The 14,231-nt window shown below is 54.6% G+C and overlaps 1 long non-coding RNA gene across 1 annotated transcript; it reads right to left on the bottom strand.

The window, feature by feature from the left end:
- Positions 1–8,756: 8,756 nt before the first annotated feature.
- LOC133054967 (uncharacterized) lies at positions 8,757–13,949 on the bottom strand. Its single transcript, XR_009692549.1, has 4 exons — positions 13,844–13,949; positions 10,570–10,758; positions 9,100–9,543; positions 8,757–8,878 (listed from the first exon to the last, which is right to left on the bottom strand). It is a non-coding gene; the product is annotated as an uncharacterized LOC133054967 (long non-coding RNA).
- Positions 13,950–14,231: the final 282 nt, after the last annotated feature.

Here is a 14,231-nt window from a genome sequence, read left to right as displayed (position 1 = left end):
CATTTATAAGTAATAATCATGCATTACTATACTCATGTAGGCTGAATGTTATTGAACAGGCACAAAAATATAAATTGAAAGTGAATTCAATTAAATCAGATTACAATAATATTTTTAATGTTTTAATAAGTGTGACTGGTTTTACGCCATCATTGGCTAAGATCACAAACCAAAAATCTACATTTAAAGTTGGAATCCATGGCTCAGTGGGTAAAGACCCATCCTGCAATGCAAGAGACGTGGGAGATGCAGGTTTGATCCCTGGGTTGGGAAGATCCCCTGGAGAAGGAAATGGCAACCTACTCCAGTACTCTTGCCTGGAAAACCCCATGGACAGAGGAGCCTGGCAGGCTACAGTCCACGGGGTCGGACACGACTAAGCACACAGGCAGAGTCACAGTGGTGGATACAAATTCTCGTTGCAAATTGTCTTCTCACTCATATCTGAACTTTGGGGAGCACTCTCTTATTAGACCCAGTTGGATCATCATGATGTTTGCTCATCTGTGGCTGTCAGAGTGGATGCTGGGAGGCAAAGGGCCCACACCAGGCCTCATTCTGGATTCGAGCACTTGCATTATATTCAAGGTTTCTTACATTTTTTGTCCCTCCTTTACGCCGTCCTTTTAAATCCTCCTTCCACTTGGTGAAAAATCAGTCGGAGAGTATTCTAATCTAGAAATTTGCTGAACTGGTCTCCAATGAAGAGAAAATTCTTCAAAATGCAGACAGCAAAGAAAAAGGCCGGGCTGCCAGCCCAATCTTTCCCGCAGTAACATTTGACATAGAGACCAAATATGGACATCAGCGTGAGTCCATAAATACTGGTAAAACGAAATTCTCCTCCCACCCCTTTCTGGATTAAATGGAAATGGAAATATCAATTTTGAACATTCCTTTCTCCCCAGTGAACTCCCCCGCACATCTCCCGGGGTGTCTGCACCCCACTTTGGAGAGCTCTGTGTCAGGTTCCTAGCCGTCCTCCTCACTCCCTTACCATCTCTGTCACAAACAGGAGCCCGGCCGGAGCTCAGGAATATGTGAGAAATGTGGGTTTGGCCAAGTCACTGCCCCTGGCTCCCTCTCACCCTTCAGGTCTCAGTTCTAAGATCACACCTGTGAGAGGCCAGGTCAGCCCCTCACCTAGAGATTATTAACCATGCCTCCCCTCTGCAAGTATCCTCTGTCTCCATGCTCCTTCATAACCTCCAGAGCACCCACCACATTTTGTCACTATGCAAATCTGTTCGCAGACTTCGCTGTCTCTTCTCCCAGAGGATAAACTTAGGGGACGACCGGGGAGTCCCCAGGTTCGCCTTTCTCACTGCTGTGCGCTTGGAGCCCACTGTGGTCCCAGGCACACTGCAGGTGCTCACTAAGCAAATGAACAATGAGATGAATGAATCTGGTCTGGGCGGATCTACAAAAGTTCTCTGGATCAGCCTCGTCTCTTGGCCAGCGCTAGAAGCTCCACAATATGGGAACCAGCTCCCCATCTCTGGCCTCAGGCCCCTCCAGCCTTGCTGACATCAGGGAGGCCAGATGTCCCCAGACCTGTCCACGGTGCTCAGAGAAAGCCTGGAGAGGCTCTTTGAGGCTTTGAAGAGCGAGATGTCAGCTGCCCTCCTTCGAGGGCCGAGAAGCCAGAGTATCAGAGAGGGGCAGGGTGGCAGCTAAAGACGCACAGCAATGTCGGGACAGGGAGCACTTCTGGATGAGGAGACAGTTGGCGCTTCCTTGGCACAAGCGACTACGGCGCCCGGGAAGTGTGTGGTCACGGGGGACAGTGGTGTCGTCGCCTGGGCGGGGCCCTACAAGGGACAGGGTTTGAGGCCTGACGTCGCCCTCCCTGGGGACTGCTGTCTGTGCTCACATGACCCTCCTGGGACCCTCGTGGGATGTCCCTACAGCCTGGTCAGGGAGGCACAGATGAGGTGCAGAGAGGAGTCTAGGCTCACGCACGTGGAGCCAGGGCCACACCTGGGTTTCTCTGCGGACACAAGGTGACGGCCCTTCCCCTCCCCACCTCCACCTCCTCTTTCTGAGCCAGCGTTGTGAGCTGCATCACTCTGGGGCCCGCTTGTCCTCGGCATAGAGAGGAGGGACAGTCGGCAGCCTCATCTGGGTGTCATCAGGTGCGGCCGCTCCACCGGCACCCACCCCAGCTTCCCCTGCTCAGCGCTTGCCTCTGAAAAGGGATGAAATCTGACCCTCTAGGAAACCTTGGAGAAAAAACAGGGGAAAATTTCTCTTTTCAAGAAAGAGACCCAAAGGGACCCTGTTTCACCAGATTCCTTGTCAGCACCTGGGATAGGGAAGCTCGAATATATTTTAAAGAAAACTTGAAGCCCACGAGGTAGAATGTGGTGGGAACTATTTTTAAACATCGTTTCCTCTTTGGGTATCAGTTACTCCTTTACCATGAAGGGAAATGGCCTTTATCACCCAGAGCCAACGGCACAGGCCTCCCGTGTCAGATATCTAGGCTCCAAGGAACGTTCCTCAAAAGTGGAAGCTGCATTTGGGTCTGGAAAGATTTGCAGAATGAAAAGTTCAAGCAAACACACAGGTGGGCAGGCCAGGGCCAGGTCTGGGGAGGCAGCCAGGGCCTGATCACAGGGTAGGGAGGAGGGAAGGGGGAGGGGTAACAGGAAGAGCCTCAAATCCTGACCCTGGGTTCCACTCCCGGCTCTGCCGCTGACCTGCTGGGGGATGTGGGGTGGGGTCTCTGCCCCTTTCCAGGCCTCAGCGTCCCAACTGGCAAAACCAGGGGGACAGGTTTAAACTTGTTCAGTTGCCAAGTCCTCTCGGACTCTTTGAGACCCCGTGGACCACAGCACGTCAGGCTTCCTTGTCCTTCACCATCTCCTTGGCCCAAATTCATGTCCATTGCATCGGTGATGCCACCCAGTCATCTCATCCTCTGTCGCCCCCTTCTCCTTCTGCCTTCAATCTTCCCCAGCATCAGGGTCTTTTCCAGTGAGTTGGCTGTTTGTATCAGGTGGCCACAGTGTCGGAGCTTCAGCTTCAGCATCAGTCCTTCCAGTGAGTATGCAGGGTGGATTTCCTTTAAGATGGACTGGTTGGATCTCACTTAGATGAAGTGAGCCTTAAGCTGCCTGGGCCAGAGGTGGCTCTGACAGCACCTCCCCTCCCCTCCCGCTCCGTCCTGGCTCCAGCTGAAGCTGCCGGTGTCACAGGACTTCTCAGGCCTCTTCCAGCAGCAGCTTGCAGTGGGTCCCCGCTAATCTCCTTAAACCCACATCTTCTTGGCTGCAGTCACCATGAATGGCCTGTGGGAGCCTCCTCTCCCTGGAAGAGAGGACTTTGTGACTTGGCAGGAGTGAGGCGGGCAGGCCCAGCCCCTGCCTGCCCCCTCACCCGCCTGCGGCCCCCTGGCCATCTGTTCTTCAGGCTGGGTCCCAACAGAAAGGCCATTCAGCGCTCCCTGTCTCCCCGCCCCGGCCCAGGCCTGAGCAGATGGCCTGCTGCCACCCCTCTCTGCAGGCTGGAGAAGTCTGGAGGCCCAGCTGGAAGCCGGGGGCTGGTGGAGTCTGTCCTCCCCCTCTTTCAGAAGTGGTCAGTGGGTCCTGGGCCCCAAACTCACTGGGCCTCTGTGCCAGGCCCACGCCCTTCTCACCTCCCACTGCCCGGCAGCCCCACTTCTGAGCACCCAGAGAGGCACTGTGAGGGTGTGAACACCCCTTGACATGGCCCGGCCCAGGCCAGTCCCCTGAGTCTGCACAAAAGACGCCAGCCACCCGCTGAGGCCACACAGTTCCTCAGAAGTTAAGCCAAGACCGCAGCTTGAATCTCTGGCTCCTGGTGAGCGCTCACCGCCTCACGGCTGTGGTCCTCAGTCTGCCTGGACCTCAGTGTGACTTGGGGTGGGGAGGGGTGGCTAGATTCTGACCCGGAAGGTCTAGGGAGGGCCCTGTGAATCTGCATGCTTTTCACTGGGGGGTTGGCCATGCTGGGTCTTCGCCGCCGTGTGTGGTCTTTCTCGTGACTGCTCTTCATCGCGGCAGCTTCTTTAGTTGCAGAGCACAGGCTCTAGGGCGTGAGGGCTTCACTAACTGTGGTGCACAGGCTTAGCTGCCCTGAAGCATGTGGGATCTTCCTGGACCAGGGATCGAACCCTGCATTGGCAGAGGTGGATTCTTAACCACTGGGCCACCCAGGGAGTCCAGAATCTGCAATCTTGGTAAACCTTCCAGGTGATTCCCAGCAGGCCTCACAGGCACGGGCTTGCTAGCTGTCTTCTCTATTTATTTTTAGCGTGAATGGCAGTTAAAGTTCTGTGACACAGGCAAGTCGTCATTCCCAATCCACAGGGGAAGAAACCGCGGCCCCCAAAGGCAGGTGATTTCACAAAGTAAACCTCACACAGGAAGGTCCTGCCAGAGGCTGGTCTGGTATCGAATGCTGCTGGCTCCTTAGTTAGTGGCTTTTGGACCACAGTTCCCTGCCATCTCCCAGGGGACAGCAGGGATGGCCCTGAGACCCTCGTGACACTTCTCCCCTCCCCACACTTAAAAACACTTAAAGCCCGAGTGCTGAAAAGATGATGGCATCTCCCTCTATCTCCAGGGAAACTCTAAATAAAACATTAAACTCTAAAGTAATTGTAAGGAAATCCCAGGATGACAATAGTACCTTGCATTTAAAAAATATCATTAAATCCTTTAAAAACACCTCCCCTCATTTTGTGGCCCTCCTTCTATGGTGCCCAGAGCAACACCCCCACTTCTAAGAGATAACTCATTGTCCCAGGGACCCTTTCCTACCTGGGGGCCTGAGTGAGGGGCCAGCCTGCCACTGAGAGCTGCCCTGTCTTCACTGGGCCTCATCCTCCCCCTCTCTCCTCCAGCTCCACCCAAGTTCCTCCCCACAAAGCTGGAATCCATGCGCCATCGATCTCAGACGGGCCCTGGCAAGGCAGACTCTCACTGGTGGGGACTTGAGATGTCTGCCTCTCATCTCCCTGACCATCAGCGTTCTCTTTCTGCGGGGGCTCTGAGGGAAGGTCCAGGCTCCCTCCTCACCCCTTTGGGGAAGGGATTCCTCCCTAATCCTCTTCAGAGAGGAGAGAGAGGGAGCAGCCTTCCCAGGGACGGGGCCCTGAAGCTGCCCTCGCTCCTCTCGGGACCACCGGCCTTCGCTGGAAGGACGAGTCCCCTAGAGGGACTTTTGGGGGGCTAAGAAAGCCATGCTGTGTGCCCTTGAATAGGTCATTTAACCTCTCTGAACCTTACTAAAGTAAAACAGGACCTATATTCTAATCCTACCTTATACCATTATCCAAAGATGGAAGGAGATAGTACACAAAGACACACACACACACACACAGAAGGCATTGAGCACAGAGCCTGACTCACACTCAGCATTCAACGCGCTGTCCTCATTATTGCTGTGAGCTAGAGCGACATCAGAAGAAAGAGCACTGCAGAAGGAGTCAGACACCTGCATCCTAACCGGGATCTGCCACTAAAGGGTAAGCGGTTTTGAGCAATTCCCACAGCCTTCTGGGGCCTCAGTTTGCCCATCTGTAAAATGAGAGAGTGGGGCCGAAGAGGTCTCCAGCCCCTTCCAGGGCTGGCTCTCCATCACTCCACCACTTTCCATAGCTCCCATCTGCCCTTCCCTGCTCAGTTAAATGTCACCATTTCTAGGAAGCCTTTCCCAAGAGTCCTAACTCACAAGCCTTTCCGGCAGCCCCAACCCCAACACCGCATTCCTCCCACGGGCCCCGGGTAGGCTGACCATGTCCCCTGATCCATACGGGCTGTGTGTGCCACCTTGACCTCTGACCCTCAGCGTCTGGAAGAGTCATGAGATGGAGCAACCCTCTGTCCCTTCCTCTGGGCCAGTGTTCCCTCCGCCCCACAGACGCAGACACTGAGGTCTGGGTATTAAACAGCCCAAGCGGCACGACTCAGGGGGCCCAGGAGACCCAGCGCCTCCCCCTGATGTGCTGTAGTGACTCAGGACTCTGGCAATCATCACAGGGGCGATTACTCCTCAAACTGGGTATTTTTCACTGTTGACGCCATCGCTGCCGAATGGGATCTCTCTCTCTCTTTTTTTTTCTTTTCAGTTTGCATTCATCAGGGCGGGGGAGGGATTGAGTGTGAAGCAAGGCAGAAGGCAAAGAAAGAGAAAGCTGGACTGAGCAGAGAGGTCAGGGTGGCTGCGGGCTGCCCTGGGTCCCTGGTGGGGGAGGGGGAGGGGAGGAGAGGGGAGGGGGAGGGGAGGGGCAAGTTGGGGGGAGTCATTCAAAAGCTTGCTGCACCCACTGGAGGTCAGGCTCCTTGGACTCCAGGAGTTATGCTCCGGGCCGGGGAGCTGGATGTGTGTTGGAGGGGGTGCTGCTGAGACCAACACCACCCCTGCTCTCACAGACATCCCCCCGCCCTCGACACACTCCCTGCACTCCTCAGACACCCACTACATGCCCACCCTGGGCTAGGCACACAGATACAACAGTGAACTGGACACAGTCCCGCCTGGAAGTAGCTCTCAGCCGGCCCTGGGCACTCCGAACCTAACTCTCAAGTCCACCAGGGTGTCTTGAGAAAGTTGCTGGGGTCACCTGCATCCTAACCTGGGCTCTGCCACTAAAGGGTAAGCGGTTTTGAGCAATTCCCACAGCCTTCCTGGGCTTGTTTGCCCATCTGTAAAAAGAGAGTGGGGCCGAAGAGGTCTCCAGCCCCTTCCAGGGCTGACTCTTCATCACTCCACCACTTTCCATAGCTCCCATTCGTCCTTCCCGGCTCAGTTAAATGTCACCATTTCTAGGAAGCCTATCCCAAGAGCCCTAACTCATGAGCCTTTCCGGCAGACCCAACCCTGGTTTGGGGAGGGTCTTTGGGAACCCAAACTGGGACTAGAGCATGGGAGAGGCAGGTGAGCGGCTAGGAAAGAATTTGAGAGGAAATGAGCTAAGAGAAGCATGGACAAGAACTGCTAGGTGAAGACTGGGCGTGGTGGGAGAAGAGCATTCCAGCGGAGGTAATAGCACACAGGATGGATCCAGACAGCAGGACACGGCAGTGCCCGAGAGGGCAACTGGGAATAGCATCTGCTCGAATGTCTGTCTCCCCCATCAGATTACAAGCTTCTCTGTGGCAAAAATCACTTGTTTTATGTATGTATATTCACATACTCATTTAAGCTCAAACATTGGAAGTTCATTTAAATATCTTGCAAAATGAAGTGACAGGTTTATGATGGCCTTTACCCTCGGGCTGTTGGGTACTGTTGCACAGGTTGTGCACTGCAACATTCCCTGTGCAATAGGATAGGATTAATATCTGGCGCTTCTGTGCTACATTATTATTTATTAGTAATTATTCTCAATCCCTCTGTCAATCTCCCCACCTCTCTCTCTCTTATGTAATATGTACAGAATAAGGTGCTAGGAATACAATGGTGAGTGAAACAAATCAAGTTTCTATTGGCAAGGAGGGTATATTTATTGGAGGCAGAAAAAAGAAACAGATACATTTAAAAATGGAAAGGTAATCTTAGATGGTGACACCTGCTATAAGGGTACAGAAAAGATGAACCAGTTGGGTGATAGGGGTCAACTGTGATATGGTGACTGAGTAGGCTGAGATGACCTTTCAGTTGACACCAGGGTTGAAAGAGAGAGAGAGAGGCTGCCATGGGAAGGCCTTATGGGAACAGCATTGCAGGTAGAGGGAACAGCATGTACCAAGGGCCCAAAGTAGAAATAAGTTCAGTGGATACAAGAACTGGGAAGGTGGTCGGGAAATTCCCTGGTGGTCCAGTGGTTAGGACTTGGCACTTTCACTGCTGAGGGTCCGAGTTCAGTCCCTGGTCAGGGAGCTAAGATCTTGCAAGCTGCACTGTGCCGCCAAAAAGAAAGAACTAGGAAGGTGAACACCGTGTGGCTGGTGCAAGGGAAAGAGAGAAGGAAGGCAGAGAATGAAGGGCCAAGATGCCACAGTGATGAGTCTGGATTTTACCCAAAGCAGCAGGGGAAGCCATGTTTTGTCTTCTCCAATAAACTTTTTCAAAGCTCTCTTGGACTGCTGAATGGATGGCAAGCTGGAGAAGGCAAAGCTACGAGCTGGAGACCAGTTAGGAGGACAGACAGCAATTGAGGTGAGAGATGACAGTGACTTGGGTTACAGTTGGGGAGACAGGGTAGGTGCTGGTAGCTGAGTTGAGGCAACATAGAGATAGGTATTCTTACTGCTCTCAGTAAGTAACACCACCACCAACAATAAGTTGACTCCTGAGTGCAAAGCACTTTCACAGCTACTTTTATCACCTGTGACAGGGACAGGGCCCTAGCAATGGGCCCATTTTCAGCTGTGTAAACTGAGGCTCAGATAAATGAAAAGTCCTGCTCTCCAAATCCTAACGACCTGGAGGAGATCCCCAGAAACTCCCTCCTGCCCTCAGGATCCCCACTGACACCTCCTCTCCCCATGGCCCTGCCTGGGGCCGCTGTCCTTCCCCACCTCTGGAGTGCAGCAGCAGCCAGGCAGAGTGGGCTACTGTTTACTGCCTGGGGCTGAAAGTACATTTTAGCAATTGGCAAAACACAGGCGCAGCAGCTCAACATGCTTAGATTGGCAAACACACACTGTGCCCTTCTCTTAATATAAGGATATAAAACAATAATTTATTCTTACTCAGAAACCAGAACACTTCCTTCTGCCAAAGTCTTCCTGCAACCCCTTCCTTCAGCCACACCGCAACAGAGGGGCTCCCAGAATGCCCGGGGCGGGGGGTGGGGGGTGGTGGGGAAGTGGGCAAATCTTGGGAGCTAGAGTGGAGGGGCACATATTGAGCACCTGCTGTATGCTGGGCCTTCAGTGTTTCTCATCCAATTGCCAAAACAATCCTGTAAAAGGGAGATTAGAAACACAGGAGTTATCAAGACTAGGGTTCGAAGCCAGGCTGTGTCCCTTACCAGCTGGTGATTTGGGGGAGTTTACTTAAGGGGGCTTCCCAGGTGGCACTAGCGGTAAAGAACCCGCCTGCCAATGCAGGAGACGCTGTTCGAGCCCCGACTCAGGAAGATCCCCTGGAGGAGGGCTTGGCAGCCCAGTCCAGTCTTCTTACCTGGAGAATCCCTTGGACAGAAGAGCCTGGCAGGCAGGTGCAGTTACCAGGTGCTCCCAGGGCTGGAAGAGGCGGCCTTGAAGGCTTCCTGGTACACGTGTGATGGAGGGAGCAGCGGGGAGGTGCTGGGAAGGACCGCTCAGGAATGAGACTGCCAGGTGAATGGCAGGAGGGTATTCCCGGCAGAAGGCCCAGCCTGGGCAAAGGCCAGGAGGGCTGAAGCACTGGAGTGTTTGGGGGGTCTGGCAGGGTGGCTTCGCAGGGTCCGGGCTGGTGCCGCGTGTGGGGGCGGGGCCGTTGTGCTGATCCCCACTCACCCCAACAGGCAACAGCGCGGCCTTGGCACCCTCTGCGCAGTGAACACCAGCGCTTCCCAAGCCGAACCCCTTCCCCAGACCCTAACAAGGAGATCCACACCGTCGCCAGCATCCTGGTGCTCGGGCCCTAAATAGGCAAACAGAGGCAACAACTGATCCACGGTGGTTATAAAGACCTCTTGCAGGGTACCAGGGGAAAACCGTGGATTTTGGAGCTGACAGATTCGCGGGCTGGAATTTACGGTGCACGGGGCCTCAGGTTCCCATCTGTAAAATGGGACATGTCACAGACGCTTGATACGTGAGGCACGGGTCTTGCACCCACAGGTTGCCCAACGTGTCTCTTTTCTCTCTCTACCTCGACTTCAGTGAGGATTGGACAAAGACAGCGGCAGTGGCGGTGAGTGCAGGGACGGCAGACCCTGGTTCAGCCTGCCGGGGTGCGGGGGGACTGGGCGGTGGCGGGGACTGGAGATCTGCCTCTGGGGGCCCCCATCCCAGGAGCAGCAGGCTGCACCCAGCCACGCAGGGGTTAACCCGCCTCCAGGCCACGGGCTCTGGCGTGGGAGGAGGAGCGCGCGGGGTGAGGACTCCTCGGCAGGTGCTCCCTCCACCCGCTCGCCGCCCCTCGGAGTCCCCGCGCCGCTGAGCGCAGCCTCCCAGCCGGCTGAGTCCCCCTCCCTCCAAGTACGGGCGGCGGCCACTGGTGCCCAGAGCCTCGGGCACGCCCAGCCCTGCGCTCCTCCTCGGAGCAATTACATAATGGTGCCTCTGGCGCGTTGCGTGGCTGCAAGGCCGCCTTTGTTATTGCGATCCGCCTTGGCAGCGCCCGGCGAGTATTAATAAACCGATACCGCAACACGCCAGGCTGGGCTGTTTGTGAATTTGGGCTGGGGCACCTCCGAAAGAATAATAAACACGGCCCGCCCCCTCCCCTGGAAAGGAGGGCAGCTGGCTCCCCCCTCCCACCCTCAGTCCCTCGGCTCTGAGCCCCTCTGCCTCCTCGCCTAGGTCAGCAGTCTATACCCAAGAGCGAGGCGGGGCGGGGAACAAAACAACACAACAGGACCACTGCAGACTGTGGGTCCCAGGCCCATCTCTTCCACTTCTCTGGTGGGTGATAATCTGGCAGAGGGGGACTCATTACTCTTACCTGTAGAATATGCCGAATGACAGCCAAGTGTCAGTTTAAATAAGAGCGTCTAGGAATTGACTCTGCTTTGTAAGCTCTGAAGCCATCGTTCTTAAACTTTAGCTTCATCAGAATCGCAGGGAGGACTAGTTGACATGCAGATTGCTGGCCCAGCAACTCTGTCTCTTCAGAGTTTCCATTCTGTGTAATCTGAGGTGAGACCAAGACTTTGCATTTCTAACCTGCTTCCTGTAACCATGCTTTGAGAACCACTGCTCAAAAGCCATTTATGAATTACTGTTATAAATGTAAACGTTTGCCCTTACTCCAGACTTGGATGACTACACTAGAGATGTGTGCACATGTGCTAAGTCGCTTCAGTTGTGTCCGACTCTTTGCAACCCCATGGATGTAGCCCACCAGACCCCTCTGTCCGTGGGATTCTCCAAGCAAGAATACTGGAGTGGGCTGCCATTTCCTCCTCCAGGGATCCTCCCTACCCAGGGATCAAACCCTTGTCTCTTACATCTACCTTCATTGGCAGGTTGCTTCTTTACTAGGGCCACCTGGGAAGCCCCATACTGGGGATAGGGCGGGGCTAACAGTCTGCTCAGCCTTGCAGGAGATTCAACCATCTGTGCCCTGGTCAGCCTCACAGCCAGAGCCATCTGCAGCAATGGGCCTGGGGTTCCAATCCTGACCTCATTGCTCCTGGGGTGTGGCCTTGGGCAAGTTATGTAACTCAATGAGCCTCAGTTTCCACATCTATAGAATGGGACTAATACTGGGTACCAACCTCATAACATTTGTTAAGGTGTGTGTGTGTGTTAGTTTCTCAGTCGTGTCCGACTCTTTGCGACCCCATGGGCTGTAGCCTGCCAGGCTCCTCAGTCCGTGGGATTCTCCAGGCAAGAATACTGGAGTGGGTTGCCATGCCCTCCTCCAGGGGATCTTCCTGACCCAGGAAGACTACCACATTGCAGGCAGATTCTTTACCATCCGAGCCACAAGTGATCCTTTATTATGATGAATACCTGTAAATCACCCAGATAGGTGTCTGAAAGCGATCTACTGAGATGATAGAGCCCTCTGCGGTGTGGTACCCAATGCGCAGGAGGCAGGTGAGGTGCTGCTCATGGCCCTAGCTGGCTACCCAGGGACCAAGGTCCTGACCTCACAGCCCAGAGTGGCTGCTGAATGCTGTCACTGTGAAGGGGTGCTGGGGGTCTCCAAAGCTGAAGATCCACTACCTGCTGTTCCCTGATCCCATAGCAATTCTTTGTGGTCAGGCAGGGCTCAGCGCGTTCAGAGAGTCTGCCCCCATCCTGAGGCTCTTATTTGATTTGCAGAAATGTCAGCTGTACCCACAGGGGGTAGTCCCTACTCCATTCTGTCTGAGTTTTGGAAGCTGCCTTCTTCATAGCAGCACAGAAAAACAGGTGTCCTGGGCCCCAGACAGCACCCCCCGCCCCCCCACCCCCTGCAGATGGCAGAGGCTGGCTTTCCCGAAGACAGTCATATGCACCTCCCTCCACCCCACTCGTTGCCATTTCCACACGTTCATTTATTCACTGAGTCAATGAGCATTAACTGAGCACTTCTGTGAGCCAGGCTCTGAGCTGTGCCTCACTTAATCCTCCAGGTACCCTGTGCCTCGTCCTTTTTCTCTTCCCATTTGACAGATGGAGAAACCGAGACTCAGAGAGGTTGAGTTACTCAACTATGGCCACAGACCTAATTAGCAGGAGACTGGGGCCTTGACCCTAAACCCAGGGTGGTCTAACTCCCAAGTTCTGCCCTCACCTGCCCCCTTGAGCTCACTCCATGGGTGTAAGAAAGGGCTGGCTGTGGTTGCCGGTCCCAAGGCTGAGCTGTTACCTCCTTCCTTTAGAAGGACTGAGCCTGCCTGCTTCCGCCCCCATCATAACAGGCTGCCTCTCCCCAAGGTGAGGAGCTGCTTGACTTTCTGTGGTCCTGGAGCAGCAACAGCAGCGGTGGGGATGATTCATAGGAGGGAGGGCGGCCATGGAGGGAAGGAGCCTGGGCAGCTCTCCCCGAGCTGGAGGCAGAGGCTAGGCAGTGTGGGGGAGGCCGGCCCCGGGGTCCCTGAGTTCCCGGCAGCTCCTCCCAGTCCCCAAGGCTGTGCTCAGCCCGGGCCTGCCCGGACTGGAGAGGAAAGACTCAGAGATCTTCTTACGGACAGGCTCACAGGGAAGGAAGCAGCTCTGGAGGAAGTGAGGCGAACCAGGAAGGAAAGCGGCAGGAGTTATGAGAGCCCATCTGGCCTGCTTTCTGAAAGCCCTGTGTCCTGGGACAGCAGACCTGCGCCCGGGCCGACATGGTGCTCGTTGTGGCATTTTCACCACCCCCTGGCTTGACAGAGCTCACCCCAGAGCTAATTTTCCAGTTTCCAGAGCACCAGCCCCTTGGAGGCCCTCTCCCTCCCTCCCTCCTCTTACGGGCTTCCTACTAATAATATCAGCCTCAGCGGTTTGCTATGTGCCTTTTCTTTCTAAGGGCTTACCGAGCATCCTCTCTCTTAAATTCCCAATAACCTCTAGGAGGAAGGCTCCACTATTACTCCCATTTTACAGACCAGGAACCTGAGGTTCAGAGAAATGAAATCACTGGCCCAAACCAAGGATTTGAAGCCAGGCCAGTCAGTTCTTGCAAGGAGATCAAAGTAGTCAATCTGAAAGAAATCAGTCCTGAATATTCATTGGAAGGACTGATGCTGAAGCTCCAATACTTTGGCCACCTGATGGGAAGAGCTGACTCACTGGAAAAGACCCTGATGCTGGGAAAGATTGACGGTGGGAGGAGAAGGGGACGACTGAGGATGAGATGGTTGGATGGCATCACCGACTCAATGGACATGGGTTTGAGTAAAGTCTGGGAGTTGGTGATGGACAGGGAGGCCTGGTGTGCTGCAGTCCATGGGGTCACAAGGGTCGGACACGACTGAGCGACTGAACAAGAGTCTGTTCTGTAACCCCTGGGCTCAAGCACCACAGGCCTCTGACATCTTCCTCTACACGTCCCCGCTCCCGCCCCCCTCTCATCCCGAGAGGGGACCCTGGTGAGACCTATCCCCAGTCCCTAACACCAAAGACTAGACCAACCCACACTCCCCCAGCCTCTCTCCTCATCTCTTGGGTGCCAACACTGGTTCCACTGCTGGAATCTTTGAAATCTAATGGCATCTGCATTCTTCCCCAGGGATTCACAATCCACAAGTGATTTCTAACCACAGACACTGGCATACCCTGTGCCCCCCCCACCTTCCAACACCCACCTGCGCGTGCCGCACACACAGACACACGGGCACAAAGGAGGTGCTACCGCCCTGCTGCCGGCTGGGCCCAGGGCAGATGGAGTCCCAGCTGTTCCCAGGCTCCTGTGGGAGGCTGGAGGGGAGTGACCCACCCCCAGCTGGTGGCTCCGGGCTCCACCCCCACCGCAACCCCCCACCCCCACCCCCACCCCCCTGGGGCTTTGACGGATTCATTTCACAATAATGAGAATCACAGTATGAATGGTAATAATAGGAATTTGCATTTCCAGTTTGCAAACCGTTTGCATTTCATCACCTCACGTGACTCTCACAAGCACAAGAGGCAGGTACTTTTCTATTTCTGTTTTTCAGGAGCAGTAGAGAGGGCCCCACGCTGATTAGAAACAGA

Source organism: Dama dama, chromosome 1, assembly GCF_033118175.1.
Source record: "Dama dama isolate Ldn47 chromosome 1, ASM3311817v1, whole genome shotgun sequence".
Classification (NCBI taxonomy): domain Eukaryota; kingdom Metazoa; phylum Chordata; class Mammalia; order Artiodactyla; family Cervidae; genus Dama; species Dama dama.
This window is presented reverse-complemented; position numbering and strand designations above follow the sequence as displayed.